General features: G+C 38.9%; 1 pseudogene; it reads left to right on the top strand.

Annotated features, from left to right (window-relative positions):
• The first annotated feature begins 1,580 nt into the window (after positions 1–1,580).
• Positions 1,581–2,853, top strand: LOC146158193 (uncharacterized; annotated as a pseudogene).
• The last annotated feature ends 18,010 nt before the right edge of the window (positions 2,854–20,863 follow it).

Here is a 20,863-nt window from a genome sequence, read left to right as displayed (position 1 = left end):
AAAAATAATTCAAAGACAGCTTAAGTGTTTCATTGAATGACATAAATTTGTTGTATTGTCTTTGCCAAAGGCCATGGTAGAATGTTCCTCCTGTAAAAATTGGTTTCACCTCCCATGTATATTTAAAGGTGCTTCACCATCCAGTTATCTCCCCCATCCAAATGGCATATGCTTGACCTTGTGTGTGAAGGCAAGCAGTCTATATCTGTTGCCCAAGACATGTGTTTTTCTCATCCCTTAATAGATTTTGGTAGTGATCATAAAATGATATCGGATGTTGAGGATAATGTTGCTTTTGAATTAGCTAATGAGAAAAATTATGGTCATAATAATTTGATTCTAGACAAATAGTCATGGTAATAATATGGACATTAACTTATCTTTTTTTTGACAAAACTGATGTTGCAAGTAATATTAATGTCGACTTAAATGTTGGTAAAATTTTATTTAATGATAACATAAGTTCAGACTTGTTGGATGGTAATTTCGATAAAGATATATTACATTGTCTATGCCAAAAACCTTAAGAGGGTGACCTCCTGGTCGAATGAACCTGTGAGAACTGGTTCCATCCACCATGTGTTTTTAAACACTCTTCACCAGGTAGTTATCCCGAGTCAAGGTGGCAATATTTAGATTTGTTGTGTGAGGGAAAGGTGTATAAAGATGCACCATCCACCCATTTCTGTTTATTGTACCGGTAATGATTTGAATAATTTTACTTTGCTTGATGTAAGCTATAACGAAGGGACAAAATTTGCCACAACCGAAAATTGTGACCATGAAAACGATGCAAAAAATATAACTGATGATTTAAACACCTTTAATTGCACTTCTAGTTTGTCTGCTGAACTTGATGCTGCCTCTCTTTCAAACTCTTCCAGTTCAAATGATTTTTGTGATTTACCAACTTGGATAAGTAAGGACGTATTGTGTGACTTGGCTAAAATTCCTAAAGCCACTTTTGACTCATGTAAACTTACTAAAACTTTAAATGAAACAAAAGAATTTGATTTGACACTGGAAGAGTGGAGGAGGATGGTTGATAATCGGTCTGGATATAATTTTAACTAAGTTAAGAAGTGTTTATTGTGAGTGTGTACCCATTTCTAGTCACTATTTGGTAGGGAGGGATGGCGTGACACACATAACAGCTCAGATAAATCTTATAAAGAGGGGTCAATAAAATTGTATTGTGGCCACAAAAATTGTTGCGAATGCATGGTGAACATCCTAATTATTCAAGTGCGGATTAAGTAAAGGCTGATATCAATGGGAACAGAAATCATAAAATACGGTGCAAAAAGCGTAGAAGGGTCACAGGGGAATTTCGAAAGCAACTTGAAAAATCATTACAGGGCCAAACTGCGTTGCAACAACATAGACAACTATATAAAAATTTGACTATAGAAGAACGCTACATGGGATCTCATACATATTTGCCGTCACAGTCCGTTTTGAACAACATTAGAAGTAAAGCAAATCTAAAACACAGAATAAGTAAATTATGGTATGTAAACTTGGATAGAGCATGTAGAGAATGGCGTCCCTTCGTTAGGCAAATTCAGCAAACTCCACCTATGGTTGTTTTATATTCCACACCACAAATTAAGGTATATTTTGAAATTTGTCAAAAAGATATTGTTTATTTGGATGCAACTGGTAGCATATTACATCGAGAAAATGGCTTCAGTAACTTTCAAATATATATACTCTTCTAATACGTAACCCATTAAAAGGAGGAATTCCACTACCAGTTGCAACTTTGGTGTCATCATGTCATGATGCAATAAGCATCAGTCATTTTTTAGAAAGTTTTTTGTTTTCTGTTTTACGAGAATGCCATCAGACACGGAAGCCCTCATTAATTATTGTAGATGGTTCTATGGCTATGTGGAATGGGGTTCTTAAAGCAATGTGCCAAGAATCAAGGTTAGAATATTATGAACGTTTTTCCGTATTGTCAGTGGCATTCCCATACAAACAGATATGCAAAAAACTGTTGTCCATAACTGCTATAGTCATCGATATTTTGCATTAGAAATGTAACAAATAAAAATTGTTGTCGTGACTTTCTTTATGTACTAAATTTGATGTTTTCTTGTGTTAGCTTTACAAAATTAAAAGAAATAATAGTTTACAGCTTTTTTGTGCTAACCAATTGCAGGTATGCATCCACTAATGTCAAAAGACATTATTACATTCTTATATCCCCAAATTTACGTGGTGCTGAAGATGATAGCACTGACCATGATTTTGAGAATATTGTTTCTGATGATAATTCTGATTTTATTTTTGCCAGTAAAGCACTTGATGAAACCATAGAAGGAAAAAATCCCCCTTTTTCAATTGTTTTAACCAACGTTTAGATTTATTTTTAGAGTCAGATGTGTATCATTCGCACTCCATTAAAAATAAAGAATTACCTACCAATTTTTATTTTGACCCAAAGTTTTGCCAAAAAGTAGTTCAGCTCAACATCTAAACTTTTGCTTGGTGATTTGTCACGTCATATTGTTACAGGAAAATCAACTTCAAATCAAAGTTACTGGTATGAAACTTACAAAGCAAAATGTGATGTTTTAAAACAAATAACATTTCAAACAATTTTAAAAAGCAATGCAACCCAAGGTAATTGAGGGACACTTTGGTGATGTAAAAAAAAACTATTTGAATAGTAAACGGATGGCTAGAATTGATGATTTTGTCGTTAAATATCATGATGCTATTAAAATTCAGGAAAAAATGTTTGCAGATTCATTATTATTTGCTTCGGACAAAATAAAAATGAAAAAGTTGTCAAAGATGTTTAATGAATCAGTAAGTTCATTCAACTCCTGTGGTTCAATCTAAATTTAAAAAGGGTAAACAAATCGCTAAAGGGTTTTACTCCTCTGATAAATGTAAAAAGCAACTTCAATACAAAAATCCTGATCCTATAATTCTTGACAATCCGAAACAAAATTTAGTTTCAACTCCTGTTATGCCACAATTTAGCTTTTTACCAGAAAAATGTGATATTAGTAATCCAATTTTACCAGTTTCCACATTTGTTTGGCATGACTGTCCAAAAGATTGCCTAATGAGCCTGGCTGTTGTAGCTAGCAATAATCAATCGGTTTCATGGTTTGATTTATGTTCTCTTTGCCCTCCTAATCCAACCGGTGAAACTCGTCATGCAATTTTTGCATCTGTGGTTAGTCATACTCATGAAATTGGTTGGCTTACAGATAAAGTTGTAGACTGTTATATTGAACTGTAAGCCTATGTAATTCTTTGGTAAATTCTACAGAATTTGGTTGTCTGGAAAGTATTTTAGTCGAAGAAATAATAAACGGTAAACTAAATAGAAATTTGACCACAACATTGCAGCCTATATTTAAATAAAAGTAATAAACTCCGCAATAACAGTTTTTCTTTGATGTTTGATATAAACCATAACTTATTGCTAATTATTCAGAAGTTTTCAGATAGTGAGGTTGTGGTAAATATTGGAAGTTGTGTGGAACAGAATGATAGTACTAGCTAGTTGTGGCGTTTTTGTTGTAGATTACATTTGTTGTAATATTGTTAAACATGATATGAGTGATTTTGATGTAAAAAATTTGTACATGTGGATCTTATATTCGGTTATACAGAATTCGTTACGATGTGACAAAAAAACACTTCAATCTATTAATTTTGTTGGCCTTCCTAATTTTTCTAACAATTGCTGGCTAAATTCGTTTTTACAAGCAGTGAAGGATTTTGTCCCGACTTCAAATTTTATCTACATTGCGCCAGACACCCGTTATGTTCACAGGTCCTTCCATCATCGAAGAATTCTTCGATAGTTGTTTCAGCGGCCGAGCCCGTGGCATTCTCAACACGTGATGTCTTGGCCGCTGGTTCTTCTATTTCGTCGTCGCTCGTCACTGATCTCTTCGTTCCTCTTGTTGAGGTGCTACTTTGTGTGCTCCCCTCTTCTTCCTCTTCTTCTTCATCACTTGTATCTTCGTCTATAAGGTGTGCCACCTTCCGCACGTATTCTGCTATCTCTATGAGTGATGGTTGTACTGCCATTTCTCTGTTTTCTAATTTATCCACTATTTCTTTTGTTAATTCCATTAGTAACTCATCTGTTAGGTCCGAGGTGATTCTTTTTTGTGCTCCTAGATCTGGGTTTTCACTTTGCTCCGTCCACTCAGCTGTGACAAAGCGTCTTCTCATAGGAGCCATGTCCTCCAAACCTGCCATCTTTACTAGTGGATGTTGAGCATTTGTCGTTATGAACGCGCAGGTCGCCTCGTTGTCCTGCCGGTCGCCGTGTGTTTTAGCGCTCCACGCATTGTGGTGCATAAATTTCACGGCGGCCAGCAGGGCATCGTTGTTGAAAAAGGCGTTGCCTGCGTCGTCCACTTTTAGCACTTTGTGCCTGAACCGTAGTGCCATTTGTCCAACCCCTTGTGAGTCATTTGTTAGGATTGATGCATATTCTACCGGGAAAAATAGTTTTCCCAGGAATGTTTTTCCTTTCCCAGCCACCCCATGGAGCATGATGTGGGGTGCATACTCTATTCCCCCTGCCTCACTTCTTGCTTCGAGTCCGGCTTGAATCAATACTAGTAGTAGCTCATCTGTTGTTAGCTGGTCGTTGTTGAATTCTATATTCTTTGCCTGTTTAATGATCTTGTATATGGCTGCTTTCGCTTCTTTCACAGTCCACTTTGGTACTTGATGCTTTGATAACTTTTTTAGTACTCGCTTTAACTTGTTTTTCTTTTTCCCAAACTGAACCTGGTTGTAGGCTCGTTTGGCCAGGAGTTCCGGAAAAGAGAAATCGCGCTGGAACAACCTTTCCTTGTAGACATTCATACTGGGTTTTGTCTCGTATTCTGCTGCTACCTCTTCTGCTATTTTTTGATATTGGCCCTTTGCTGCTGCCGATCCCTTCCTTCTTCATAAATTCTTTTACTTCTTCTGGTATTTCTATTGGCTCTGCATGTTTGTACATGTACCGCACCCACTCTGCTTGGTTCTTTACAGCCGCTACATAGGTCAAGGTAAACCCGTTCTTTTTTAGCTCCTCTGCTACTTTCTTCTTCGTTATTGCCGGCGATTGTTGTGCTCCCCCCTGATTCCGCATGATGAACATCCCATGATGGTGTGGTATGTTTGAATTCCCCTTCTCCTGGGGGCCGACATAGATCGTGTAGCGTGCCGTTTGTGTTATTCCAACTTTTCCAGCAACCGTGGTGAATGCCCACTTTCGGCCTCTGTAATTCTTTGCAGTTTCTTCGCTTCCATTCATTATGATAGATTATCAGTAAGTCGTCTGTTAACCTATTGGTTCTTAACGTTTTCTGAAATGCAGTATCAAGTGGGTTAGGTTTAACGTAATTGGTTGCTATGTTTCTTATCACGTCAATACTCGGAAACATTTTTTTCAAATGAAATATATTTATTTGCGAGAACATATATACACAGTTTCTGCACTAAGTACTACACTATATTTAATACACATTTTTCGTACTACATAAGTAGTGCAGTGCTAGAATGGATTTGCGAATATGATGTCACATTCCATTGTATACGGTATGCAAATGAAGTTGTCCGTCTTGTCCGTATATCCCGTTGTTGCCGTTGTGTATTGGACTGCTCGTAGTTCCTTTTTGATTGACTGGTCGTAGACGTGCATTTGTGTTGTTATTGCTTGGCATGATGGTGCTTGACACGTGCTGGCTTCCCACCATGGTGTTTCGTAGTATTGTGCTATGGTTTTGTTGGTGCTGTGTGTTGCGTCGTTGCATATTGTATGGGTGTCCGATTGTAGGAATTTCAGTTTTATTTTTGTGAATGATTCTCCCAATTGATATCTTGTGCAGTCTTGGTATTCTTCCAATGGGAATTCTGGTATGTCTGCTGAGTTTGTTGATTGGTATCCATAGTCGAATGCTAATCGATGATTGAATCCTGTCTTTTGTGTTGCCACGTCTAGTAACATTATTGGCATGTTTCGTGCATTGTCGTTGTTGTTGTTTAGTGCTCCTGCCGGCCATAGGTACATGTTCCAGTTTGCGAACTTCATCATGGTGTATTTTGGTGCTAGTAACTTTACTTGTGATAGTTCCGTTCCTGTTGTTAGTCCGTTTGGCCCGTATACTCTCCATCTTCTTCCTTGGCTTGTTCCTTTTGATTGTAGTGCACTCATTTGTCTATGGATTACTTCGCTGTGTACTATCATTTTTGCCCTTGCCCCAGGCAGCGAAACGCTTTCGTAATTGTCACCATCCACCCACGTTTTCCATGGTTTGAAAGTTCCTTTGGCATCTGTGACTGCTTTGGTGTAGAACCACAGGACTCCTTTTGTTTTGCATTTGACTTGCACTGTTGGTTGCACTGGGTGCATTCTTGGCACTGGCACTGTAGCTGATCTTCCTCCGCTTCCCCCAACTCCTGTACTATTAGTCTCCGATAGTCTTGCGCGCTTAGCCGTTGGTTCCCCAGTTTCCATGAGTGATTGGGAATTGATGGATAAATCCTCCATCGCCCCATTCATCGGGCTTTCTACAGGGCTGTCTCTTGGTATGTCGGCGGTGGTTGTTGTTGTTGCAGCTGTTCCTGATGGCCTTGTTCTGTTGTAATTCTGTATCTGCGGCCAATTCTTCTCAGTTCGCGCTTTTTTCGCAGGGGGCATGTGAGGTAGTATTGCTTTTTTAGCTTTGAACACACCATGCACGATAGTGCTACTAATGCCAGGAATGTCAGCGCTATCTCTGAGTAGATTACTATCCGCAGAATTAAATGTCCAGTATGCTTTGTTACCCAACTCTTGATATTGTTTGTCGTGTTGTTTGCAAGCCTCATCAAGCGGTCCAGTCGTGTCTTCTCCTATGGCATTGAACGGTCCGCAGTGGGGATGCCCAGGTATTGTTATTCCTCCTGTCGCTAGTTTACTGCTCGACTTCCACCTCATAATGATTCTAAACTTACCTTATTTGCATATTATATCCCTTTTCTTACCTGCACTAAGTACTGCACTAAACTTAGTGTCTTCTAACCTGTACTACTCACTAGTACGCATTTTCTGTACTAACTTTAGTGCAGTGTTTAGTGCAACATCGTACTTCATTTGCATACTAGTTCGCTTGTCCCTTTTAACGAACTCGGTGCTCGATAGTTAGGCTGTGACGTCACAGTGAGCCTTTAGGTGGCGCGAAGCGCGCCCGAAGGGCCACGCGAAACTGTGACGTCACAGCCGACACTATCAAAACTTCAACAATACCAAATAGTAAACGTAGAAAAAACTGAAATAATCTGTTTCCATAAGGCTAAAACACAAGGTGTCTCTTGTATACCCAGAATACGTTAAAAAGGATTGCAAAATACTAGGTATATCTGCTACGGGGAAGAGTGGAGACCACGAAAAGCTAAACTGGCCAAAAAAAATTGATAAAGTTAAAAAAAATAATCCAAATTCACAAATATAGAAACCTTTCGGTCTTTGGTAAAATAAATCTGATACAAGCCCTCGTCATGTCTCAAATCATCTTTGTACCAAGAATTTTAACGATGAGGCAAAAATATATTAAACAGTTTCAATCCCTCATTTTTGGCTTTTTGTGGTTTCCACTCTTCATGGAACCCGTAGCAAGAAAAAAAATCATTGCACCAATAAAGGAAAGCGGCCTATGGGTGCCAGATGTCGGAGCAAAAATAGAAGCTGCTCAACTCGAGCAGCTCAAAGATTACAAAAATTTAGAAACCATCTCCGACTTCTGGCACTCATGGGCCAGATACAACCTCGGCTTTAAATCAAAAAACATAAACCGGAATTTGTATTGACCAAAACTATCCAAAAATGCTGCAAACCAAACCCGAATGGATTAACAAAATAGCTAATGTCAATCTAATTAACAGCCAAACAAACAATGACTTTAACTGGGAAGCAGCAAAACAAAAACACATGTACAAATTCATCGTCTAAAAAAATACACTGCCACCGACCTCCCTCTGCGGGACTCGCAATGCAGTTGGAATACCATTCTCTTAAAGAATAATAATGTTAAATATTTTCACACCAATTCGGAACGGGAAGTCAATTATCGGATAGCACAAAAAGGCTATTTTTTGGGTAAGTTCAAAATGAACCGCCAAATTTTGCAAAACGAAACGGGCAGGGTATTCAAACTGCATTACAAGTTCTGCAGAGGCGAAGAAGACACCTAAGTAGTTAAACAATTGGCCCGAAGACTCGAGGCATTCATCCTCGAGGACAGAGGCTATTATCCACATCCATTCTACGATATAACATCCCAGCCCAAGGAACACCCACCCCTTTATAATTAAACTAGCCAACATTTTTAAAATAATCTTAATTAAAGCAAAGAAAAAACAAGATTTTGAAAATGAATATATATGGGATCAAACGAAATTTATTAATAAAACATATTGGGAAATTCGAACTAAATTTAAGTCATTCACTAGCATTCTGTCACCAGAGCCTGCCCTCCCCCAAACCAAAATTACCCTCTTCCCGATTCCTTTCGAATGGACCCAAGATCATATATTCAAAATCGCCTCTGACCCAAAGGCACACAGTTTTGCACCCATAAAACAAGGCAAGACAAGCTAAATGGTTATGTAAACTTATTTCTACTGGACCCAAAATTGGACAATATTCAACCGGAAATTCTAGGCATATATTACAATATTCACTAATAAATACTAACTGGACAAAAGCAAAAACAAAACACAAATATAGCAAACTAAAACTAACCATCTACAGCAGAATACACATCATAAATACACTAATGATAGCCCAAACCATCCACATCGCACGAATCATCACACCGAATAAAAAAATAATAAAAGAAATAAACAAAATAAAAAACCAAGGAGGACTGAAAATGCCAGACCTCGAAACAAAAATAGCAGCTGCCCAAATGGAAAAAATAATGCATCTAAAAAAGACGATCACGCCAACGCAGCCGTACCATATCTGTAACATAATTTCACGCCTTTTCGGAAATCACTATTCAAAATGAAACAAACAAAATCCAACAAGAACATGAAGAATTTTTTTAGAAAAATAACAAAATGAGGACCGCGTACGGCGTACTAATCCAACAAAAGCAATATCGACAGACATAAAAATGGAACAAAATCAATTAACTGGAACCACATATATTTCTCAACGAAAGAAAACAAAAAAGATCTATAACAACCAAGAAAGAGAGGCATCTTACCTAACAGCTCACCAAGGCTACAAATGGGGCGACTTCAGGAATTAACGAAACATAATCCGAACATCAACAGGACAAAGAAAAACTTTTGTCATGGACCCAACGATAACATTAATTCTTCTTAACCACTGTAACATCATCACTAACAAAATCTTTACAAACCTCAACCAAACAACCATAAACGAATACGGACACACATTCCTCCCCGACTACTATGCAACCCTATATAATCAAAATCCAACAGAATTTCAACGAAGCTTAAGCAAGCAAAAACTACTAATACTAACTAACCGTTCTATTGGCCGAGTAGCTAAAGCGCCGGCACTTTCGAATCCCCGACAATATAATTTAATCGAAACTCTTAAATCCCGTTACAATTAAGAGCCCCGGCTGGCATCCCGCCTTAACCAAAGCATAACTGGATATGTTCAAGGGTTATGGTTTAAAATATAGCCCAACTACAAACTACCTTCACTTCAAAAAACATAATAATAGACTGAACATTAAAGTTAAAGCGACAACTGTGTATATGCTCGTGCGTAGCAACAACGCTATCTACAAACTGCCAAGCTGGCTACATACACCTATCTTCATCTCCAAATATACTAGTGAATCCATAGTATGAAAAACTGGCAGACGGACGATACACCCGTACAATGCACACCAAGCACCTGGAATATTACATGTATGTGTGTACCCATTGCCTGTAATTTTACGTTGTTACCGCATAACTGAAACGACTTTCGCCTAGTACAATATTCGTATACTCGCTAACACAATACCTGTCATAGCAATATTACATGTATATGTACCCGCTACCTGTAATTCTACGTACAATGAATCAACTGTTATTGCATAACTGAAACAAATCTCTTTCGCCCACTACCTGTCATAGCCTCGCCTTATTTTGTTTTTACATGTTCACCTCGTCGTTCGTTGTATTTTCATTTCTGTTCTTAACCAATAAATAATATAAAAAAAAGATTACAGCAACCAACTACCCGATTTCAAAGGGAGCGCGATGCTTTTTTTGCGATTGCGAGTTTTTCCAATTTTTTCAAATAATTTTCTTTAGTTTGTGGAGTGTACAAATTTAGTGGCTGTAGCAGCCCTGTGTTCAGAGGTTGTTTGCAGTCTTTGTTTAGCTCATGTTAAAAAGTTACAACGGTTTTCAGTGTAATTCTGGTCTAAGTAGTAGTGGCCTTTTTTCCTATTTGCTGGCTGTGACAGTCGTTGTCTTGCCGAAATCATCGGCTTTTTTTTACTTAGTTTATTTTAAGGAAAAGAAGTTACAAACGTGTTAAAACAAAGTTCGAAAAGGGGTGAAACAAGATAAAGTCGAGTGATACGATCTACCTCACTCATAATTTTCACAAAGTTAGTCTGGGGCTTTGTAGGTCCTTGGATTTCCATTTATCTTCCCATTGTGGTGTTTTGGTTTAGGTCTTTGTTTTTTTTTAGGCATCTTCTACCGGGAAAGTGGAGACCACGAAAAGCTAAACTGGCCAAAACAAATTGATAAAATTAAAAAAATAATCCAAATTCACAAATATAGAAACCTTTCGGTCTTTGGCAAAATAAATCTGATACAAGTATCTTTGTAGCAAGAATTCTAACGATGAGGCAAACATATATTAAACAGTTTCAATCCCTCATATTTGGCTTTTTGTGGTTTCCACTCTCTATGGAACCCGTAGCAAGGAAAAAATTAATCGCACCAATAAAGGAAGGTGGGGAGCCAAAATCGAAGCTGCTCAACTCGAGCAGCTCAAATATTACAAAAATTTGACCATCTCCGATTTCTGGCACTCATGGGCCAGCAGATATAACCTCGGCTTCAAGTCAAAAAACATAAACAGGAAATTGTATAACCAAAACTACCCAAAAATGCAAACTTCAACTTAATTAATCGCCAAACAGCAAAAAAACAAACATCTCTATAAATACATCGTCCAAAAAAAATACACTTGGAATACCGTTCTCTTAAAGAATCATACGTTAAATATTATCACACCAATTCGGAACGGGAAGTCCCAATTATCGGAAATTTAAGTCTTTTGTAAACATGCTGTCACCAGAGCGATTGGTCAAGTTTGTCGACAATTCTGAAGACCTTAACAGCGGCAGCGCAAGCATTTATTGTTTTTTTTCTCTTTCTTCTCTCGAATAAAGTTTTAATCATTTAAACCCCATATTATAAAATGCTCAACCCACAACTTGAGTTGAAATATTAACATCATTATTTAATTTATGCTTGTCACTTTTGTTTCACCATAGAATACTAACTATATAGAAGGCTCACTGGGTCTCGTCACGCATGAGTAACACGAGTATTCATGTCGTTTGTTGACCTGCGTATTTTATTCAGCCTTTCAGTTAATGCAGGAATTTTTCTAAAAACAAAAAAAAAAGTTTTCTATGTCTATTAACATGTCAAATATTGAACTGACAAGTGAGGTAATAGCCGAACTGCTTAACGTTGCCCAAGAAGTGGAATTACAACAACCACTAATCAAGGCAGCACCAGAAGCAATCATCGGTTTAGGGTCTCGTGGGTGGGGGAGATTCAGCTTCCCTTCTAGCCTATGAAGCAATTACACGGATTGGTTGTAGCATAGAGCTTTAATTTTAGTGCTGTATGGTTGAAGTTATTTAATAAATTTACCACAATTGGAAGCTGCTGCAAAACAACTTTTCAGCCCATTAACAGCAATTCATTTCTTATATGTTACATCAAATATTAAAAGAAAACCAAATTTTTATTCAATTTGCCTATTTTATGTGGGAAGTGGATCTTCACAAAGTATCATTCAGGCATTTTTAAACCCATGTGTGTTGTACAGTATTACCGCCATAGCTTTTTGAATTATTTTTCTCTTTATTACATGCTGCAGTGTACAACATCACTAGCGCTAACTACATGGTTGCACACATTATGTTGTATTTAATATTATTTTTTGTGGGCGTACTTGTTGTTTACCACTAACCGTTCGTATTACGCGTCACAATGCCCGAAATTTGGCGTAACGCGTTTACTACGTTAAAGCAGGGCTCTACATTAGTGGTTCTCAACCGCCGGTCATCTCAATTGCAAAAAGCAAGATGTTGAAGGAGTTTGTCCATCGCATTGTTGCAAGAGTTGGGCCCAACTATTTAAAAGTAGGCTACAACTCGTTTAAATCCTAAACTTCAATAGAACCACGTATAACACCAAAAAGACAGCAGCAAATTTCTCATTACACAGAAGCTTTTGTTATTTGCAAGTTGCATAATTTTGTCATAATTACATTTTGGGTTGGTCATAGTCAAACCATGTCAAATCAACACAAAAAAGTTGCTTTTTTGACATGACACTCTCAGATTCCAGGAATGTATGTATGTAAAGGACCTTTATTTGAAGATGTGTGCCAAATTTTATTCTAGTCTGTTGTGTATTTGCAAAGTTATTTAGGTTTAAATAAAATGCGTATTTTCCACTCGAGGGCGCTGTTCCTACATAAAACCAGCCATATATGTACAAAAGCTACATTAAAATGTTATGCATCCTTAGAATGGTAATTTTGCACCTTAAAGGACTAAAAAGGATATTTTGAGCATAATTATCTAACATAACTCTTCTGTGGTAAAAATCGAACAAAATGTAAACGTTAAAATGGGCACTTGTGAGTTATATTTGTTTTCATTGTTACATACTGCCTATTATCTTCAGTGGACCTAATAAAATGGCAAGTATGAAAAAAAATTTCACTCAACATTTCTGTATTTTATTTTTGCTTTACATATTCAAGACATGTGATGCATTTTGCTGTTCTTTGCATGTCAATTGATAAGTTCTTCCAGTCGCTGTTGATGGATGAACTTTAGTCAAAATGTTGTCACGAGGAACCACAAGTTCATCTTTGTTTTTCGGATATTTAAAAGATCTGGAAGGTCCAGCTGGATGTAGAAAAGTGACCATCACTTCATCTGATTCCTTCAAATGGTCCAAAATGCAGGTGTTATATTTGCAGGTAACAAACCCCCTTAGCTCATCCCAATGCAATAGTTGTTTGTAGGCAATGTCACAAACCAGGACCTTCTGATAATCCAATGATGCAGAAAATTCAAAAACCTTGATGTGAGTCTGACAAGATTTGTCTGGAATAAAGGGTACTTCTTTTTCCAATACAAATGAAAAGTTAATATTTGTGATATTTGTTGTGGCCCGATTATATAGTTCTTTTGAGGTTTGTATCTGCAGACTTGCCCGAGCAACCAGTCTTTTCACAGTCCCACCCAACCCGTCACATGGTCCTTTGCCATGTGCAAAAAATGCCCTTCAAGACTTTTCGCTGAAAGCAATGAACTGTATTATTATTATTAGTGTCATGACGAAGTTTTCATGTTTAAGGTTGGGCGTTTTGTCTGCTTCTGTTTCAAATTTGTGATAAACTATAAATGGGTGGATTGTTGCCTGTGAATTGGTTCAATGAAAGCCTTGACCAGCATCTTGGAGAATAAAAGAATAATTTTCTGCAAAGTCTGCAATTATTATTGCGGTTTCAGATAATACTTTCTTTTAATTTTTTCAAATAAAGTGATTGTTGTTTGGCGATGAAGTCATGTTGCAAACTAGTTTTTCCAAATATGTTGTAACAAAGTCATCTAAGTTTTTAATTACTGTTTCTAATGTGTTCGGTCCACTGTCAACCACAATTTTGAAGTTATTTGATCAATTCCTTCATCTTCAAAATATTTCTTAAGAGTTTCTTCCAGTTTCACAATATTTGTTTTACAATGTTGGCATTTATTGAGGTGGCAGTTTGTTGTTGAAGGATTACAAGTAATTATACACAAAAAGTCTTTGTATATGCAGGTTTGTTGTTTATCACTTCCAAATATTTTCCATAAACGTCCGCCTTCAATCATCAGCTTAACATTTCATGAATGGTGCATACACAAACATTATGTGTTCCACTAGATCTCACTTAATTAGGCGTGGTAGTGCGCGCTTCTAATGCAATGCTATGCAATAGCTTCTTCTAGCCTTTGAGGGTAATTTAGTTGCTGTATAAAGCTTTTGTTTTGCGGTGCTTGGTGAAAGTCATCACCAGCATATTACTGAAGACACTATACACGCCAGACATCAACCTTTGGTATCTTTATTTTTCGCAACCTTTTTGTTTATATATGAAGTATTGTGCGCTAACAATTTCCTTTTTCGCCTTACAGAAAACCTGCACCGATTTCTCTACTGTTTTGCTTTGTACCGTGCGAAAATTGTACGTTCGCTATTGTCCTTGTAGACGCAAGCAATAATAGAAAGAAGTGCTGAGTATTGCAAAGCTTGATTTCTACAAAAGTTTTCAAAGTATCCCTCCCGTCTTGCAGAGCTGGTGAGGTTGTCCCGTTGCACAGAAGTGCATCGTACGAAGTATCGTCGCCCGGCAAGAAGTGCCTGCGACTCCTGCTGTCCCGTTGCACCGAAGTGCAGCGTACGAATTATCGTCGCTTGGCAAGAAGTGCTTGCGAACCCTGTTGTCCCGTTGCATCGCAGTGCAGCGTACGAATTTATCGTCGCTCGGCAAGAAGTGCCTGCGACTCTCCCGTTGCCCCGTTGCACCAAAGTGCAGCGTACGAATCTATCGTCGCTTGGCAAAAACTGCCAGCGAACCCTGTTGTCCCGTTGCATCGCAGTGCAGCGTACGAATTTATCGTCGCTCGGCAAGAAGTGCCTTCGACTCCCGTTGTCACGTTGCACCACAGTGCGGCGTAAGTGCTTTCGACACGCTCAAGTTCAGCACGTTGTGCCATTTGCGCTCATAGTTTCCCTTGTAGTAAAGCACAACGTCCGTCGTCTTGTGTCACAACGCATCGTGCCTGCAGCATCAAGTTTTTCATTGCATTCTGTTCTACGCTCTGACCCGAGGCTTTGTTTCTTGGATACGTCATATTGTTTGTTCTCCATTGTTGCCTACAAACAGCACTATGCTCATACACCACCATGGATCCCATTATTGTCGCATGGCAAGCGCTAAACCACGTGTACGTAGACGTTGAAAGTGAGATGTGAAGCAAGCCGAAGGTCGCCCTACAGTCATCTCGTTGTTACCGTATATGTCAACGCCAAATACCTTCACCTTATGTCTCTATGTGGCAGTATCCTCGACAACCAAGTCGTGCCAGGATCCAGCTCTACAAAGGCTTTAAAAGCACGTCCAAGAGTGGTTTGATCTAGTGAGAAGTTCTTCCGCAGGCCCAGCGCATACGCCGTTGCCGTTGCCGTTGCCTGACAGCCCCGCTGATGAGGCAGCTCGAAGCATCCTCGAGGCAGAGCAGCACTCGACAGCGGGAGAGCCGAAAAAGGTTGGAAATGGCACGCCTTACTAGGTACATGAAGAGGAACGTCTCGCATCGCAAAAGCAAGCCGCCGAGAGACAACTTCAGCGACAGGCAGAAGAAGCAAAGGAAGAGGCCCGCGTCGGAACGAGGAGGCTAATAGAGCGGCTGAGCGGAAGACCCAACGTGAACGAGAGGCATTAGAGCTTGAGTTTCAAGAAAGTTTACCTCATCGCCACGAGCTATCGGAGCTAGAAGCTGGCTGCGATGAGGAGGAATCGAACTGCGGCTCTAGTCGTCGAAGAGGGCTCTCTATGTAACTACTATTCGGATTCCATAAATCCGATTAACCCTCCAGTGTCAAGAAAAGAAGCTGCGGAGTCAAACTGTGGTTCAACTCGCCGAAGAGGCCTTTCGCAGCGCAACTTTTCAGGTTCTATAACTCCGCAAAAAAATTACGACGTCAGAATGGTCGACAGTTCCAGTTTTCACTACAACAAGCACGCACCGGATTTCCACAACGTGACCCAACACGCTCGACCACATTTCACCCGACCGTCGACACTTTTCGTTATAGTCCTCCGAGTGAACCCCGACACCTTCAAAACCCATCGAAAAGCTTGTACAATACGGGGTCACGCCCACGTGATCACACGAATCATTGTTGCAGAGGTGAAGTGAGCGAACGATTTCTACCGAAACCTATAGTGGAGAAATTCGACGGCGATCCGATGGACTATTGGAGCTTCATCAATCGATACACCATACATATTGGCAGGAAGGTCGATTCGTTTGACTTAACTATCTATATGCTTTCGAAAGTACTCTACAAGATTTATACAACCGCTACCTAGCTCGTCGCTGTGAAAGCCTTACGAACAACGAAAGCTAGTTGCTAACGACGCCGAAGGTCTAAAGAAATTCGCCGTCCTTCTAACCAACTGCTGCGCAGCACTTGAGCAAAAATACGCGGCGCCTCTACAGTCGATTATGTTGGCTTTATAACGGCCATAGCGGCAAAATTGCCAACTAAATTGCAGGAGCGATGGGTGACCTTTTCTCTACAAGTACAAAATACAACCGCCGAGTTGCAGCGTTTTTAGACTTTTCCGAATTTGTCAACCTCCAGAGTAAGGAGGCCAACTCAACTTATGGAAGAATTATTTTGTATTTGTCGGATCAACACAAAGATGTAGCCCCGCATGGCAACAGACACTAGGTTTGTTTATTTGGCAAGCATTTTTTTGTTTGCATTATTTTAATTTCTGAGTAAATGATTTAAGAATAAAATATTTAGCTTTTGTAGCATTTTAACTTTACCGTTGCACATGGGTGTACAGCTAAGAGAAAAATGGATGAACCTGAAACAAATCTACAACAAAATTTAAAGTGTCAAGATCACAGACAGTTCAGATCGTGCTCTGTTTTCCACAAGACCAAATGCGCAAGTAAGATCATTTTTTTGTAATGCTTGTAAATAAATAATATAATTAACAAATCTTTGTTATTAAGGCTAATAATCTCTGTGCAGAAGAGACTGCAGAAAAATCTTGCCCTTCTAGTAAGTTAATACAATCGAGATTTGCTATAAATTCAGTAGCAATATTTTGTGTTCGCCTGCTCGAATTCCCCGTCCCCCTTTTTTTCTCGAACTACCCTCTGTTCCTCTTTCGTCTTTCACTCATATATGAACCCACCAGACACGTAACGCAACCATCCCCTTTTACGCGCACCCGAAAGATCAGATCGCCCACCAACCATAAATGGACGGACCCACGAAGCCCCTTAAAAGGTAACACGCAGGATTACCAGATACAGCTGACGCTTAACGTCCAAATACAGGATGATTAAGACGCAACTAAAGGAAATCTGCCCAACCCACATCCGTGAAGAAATAAAAACGAACTCATCCAAATAAACTGGACCAAAGCTAAAAATAAAAAATACAAGCAATTCGGAACAAATACAAAAATTTACGGAAGAATCAACATAATCAAGGCCCCCTAATGTTTCACAGATAATCAAAAATCGCAGCTTCACGCGTGGTACAATCATGTACCAGATCGGAATTAAAAGAAGACAGATCATTCCAAACATATGGGGAAACCACTACCCCAAAGCTCCCCAACCAAACAGAACATGGTTGGGCGCTATTAAACGAAATCGATAAAACAAATAAAGAATTCGACTGGTGGCAAAATACAATGAAAGCAAATATATAACGAACTGGTTTTAAAAAAAAGCGATGAAAGTTGAAATCAAAATGAACCAAGAAACAATAAAATGGGAACACACGTTCATCATCTAAACAACAAGGAACAAAAACAACGAGCGTGAAATTTCATTTCTCATCGTCGACAAAGCCTTTAAATGGGAAGAATTCAGAAAAGCAAGAGGAAATAACAACAACAGGAAACGGCCAACGCAGGATCAACAGATGTTTTTGCCACTGTAACAAGGACAACAACATACACTCACTAGCGATGTTCAGATTTAACTTTTTTGGAAAATTTATGCTTCCTGCTCGATTTCCCACAGGGCTGCGGAGTCGGTTTGTTAAGACTATTAAAATCTACCCGAGTCCCGACGTACACTTTACGCAGTAGCAATTTCGTAACTGAAAACATCGCACATTAACTACCATCACGCTTAAATTGAAGTTTTCGTGTTTCTAATTGTCGTTGTTTGGGAATGATATTGCTGAAATCAGGGGCATTGTTTATAGCGTGGTTTTTGGAGCAAGTCCAGCCCAGGTGTTTGACGTCGTCTTGCAACAATAAAGTACCGTTGACTGTTATCTTATTTAATTGTTAAATTAGGACCGATGACTGAAAAAAGAAAAGGGCCTGGAAAATCCAGTGCTGTTTACAACCACTACTTTAAAAAAATGCGAAGACAAGGACAAATTGATGTGCGACGTTGTTGGCTGCGGTACCAAAGTTAGCATTTCATGTGCCAGCAGCCAGCAACGTCTGCTCAAATTTAAAGAGACATATCAAGAGAAAAAACACCATGCAGAGCAGTGCCGTGGAGACGCAAGCTAAGCTGACGTCGTTTTATGAAAATAAACATTTAAACATGGATGACAGCAAATGAAGAAACACATAATAAGTTTACCAGTGAAGAACGGTCTACCGCTGGTAAGAAGTAATTTTTCTTTTTTGAACTGTAAATTTTAACCGAAAAGGATGAAACCCTAAATTTAACTCTTTTCATTGCTCAGGTGACATTCTCGAGTCCCGGGTTCAAGGGTCTTGTGGGAGACATGGCACAGAAGCTGGGAGTTGCTATCGATCGAGATGCCATTAGGTATCTCATCACCGGCGAAGCCAGCGCAAGAATCCAAGAGTTAAAAGTCGAGTTGCGTGGAAGGCTGGTTTTTCTTAAAGTTGATGGATGCACCCGCCAAAAAAATAATTACTTTGCCGTAAATGTGCAGGGGGGCAGTACATTGGGGATGATAATAAAGTAAAAATTAAAACGCTGTCTATACGCGACTGGGAAGGCAAACACACTGGACGAGACACGAAGGACATGATCGAGGCAACCATGCACCTCTTTTCTTTAAGCAAAGCTCAGGTCAGTCGTGCGAATACAATAATGTCTGCTATTTTAAGTTACTTTTCAGCCAATACCCAAAAGTGTTATAAACACTAGTTTTGCCTTGAGCTTGATTTTTAGCCGTACAAAATACGTATGTGTTTATTTTGTAACTTTTATGCCTTACACAGCAGACATCACGCCACATTTGGTGCATTGTGACGTTATAATCGAACGGTTAGTCGTAAACATAAAGAAGTTTAACGCTCATAGACGATGTTTTTTTAATACAAAGTTAGCTTAAAGCAGTTGTCGTCGACAACGCTTCAAACATGACGAAGGCGGTGCAGCTTTTAAATGAGGACGGTGACGAACCCGAAGAAGAAGAAGCCTTGGACACTGGGCTCGAGTGCAAAATCTATCACATGCGTTGTGTAATAATACACACTTTACAGTTGGGGATAAGGGATGATGCCTTGAACGGCGAGCCGACCGCACTACTCTTAAACAGGGTACGAGTTGTCGTGAAAAAACTACGAACGCCAACTTAGCCTCAATTTAAGGTGTGGCCTTCAGGCAATTCTAGATATGGAAACAAGGTGGGGTATACTACCTACCTCATGCTGGAGCGTCTTCTGCGCTTCTGTTGTGTATCCGATTCGTCAAGAAACTAACCGAAGCGTTTTGACTTCGGTGAAATTATATTTTTCTATCCCAGGATATAATCTCCCTCGATTAGATCGTATTAATAAATGTTGGTGGGGTTTAGTAGTTTTTTTTTGTTAAATATGCCTGTTTCACAAAAAAATAGAACTTTTTTACAAATTTGGCGCTGGTCTCCTACCAGGGTGGCCAGATACTGACTTGAATACGTCCTTGACGCGAAGTACTAGCTTACTGTACAAAAATACACAATTACACGTATCACGTACATTTTAAGTAAACCATTTAGGCAAGGCTTTTCAACTCAATTGTGTATGTATTTATTACAGAAACAATAAGATAAACTATTTGTAATTTAACAGACTGACAAATCGTTGTCGCTGTCACTTCGGTTATCCTGAAAATTGGAATAAAGTGAGTAGTCATCCAAATGAATTGTAGACGTTATTAATCCACTCACTTCATTGTTTGCCCTAAACATATCTACCAAACTTTGAAGGTTGGTCTGCAAAAAATAGACATGTGTGTGAAAAAATGACAGCTCGCCATCACGAAGTCCAGGAATAAATGATTGACAAATTCGAATTTGATTGCAATAAAAACTAATTGCTCTATTCGTGTCCGCAATAACAAAGTTCTCTTCTTCTTTTGCGCGCAACCACAGATAATAAGCAGTATGAGCGTTGGTTGAGGAGGACTTGGTAGCTAAATCGTTGTACTGCTGTACTCTGTTGTTGGCGTCTCTTTTTAAACTTTTAGGCAGTCTTCCAGCAACACTGCTTGTCCGACTATATAGAAAAATGGGTGGTGTAAAAAAATAATAAATGCTATTGTAAAAAAGTAAACAAGGAAATTAATTTCTTGATTCGGGAACATAGATTTTTAAGAAACATGTAGCTCAGTATATTTTTGAATATCTAGGTTTGTCTTAATGGCTGCAAAACATTAATTTTGTCATTTGTAAATCTTTACCTGTTAACTTGGATGGGAAGCCTATAGAGTTTTTAATGTAATTTTCACTTTGCTGTTGAGCTGTTTTCGAGCTTTTGTAACACAGAACATGTCCTTTTAAGGGGCAAAAGAGAAATAAATCAAACCAAGCACAAATTCATTAAGTA

This window comes from Ascidiella aspersa, chromosome 3 (assembly GCF_963924565.1).
Source record: "Ascidiella aspersa chromosome 3, kaAscAspe10.2, whole genome shotgun sequence".
NCBI classification, from domain to species: Eukaryota; Metazoa; Chordata; class Ascidiacea; order Phlebobranchia; family Ascidiidae; genus Ascidiella; species Ascidiella aspersa.
The sequence above is the reverse complement of the archived record's forward strand: the minus strand, read 5'-3'. Positions and strand labels throughout refer to the sequence as shown.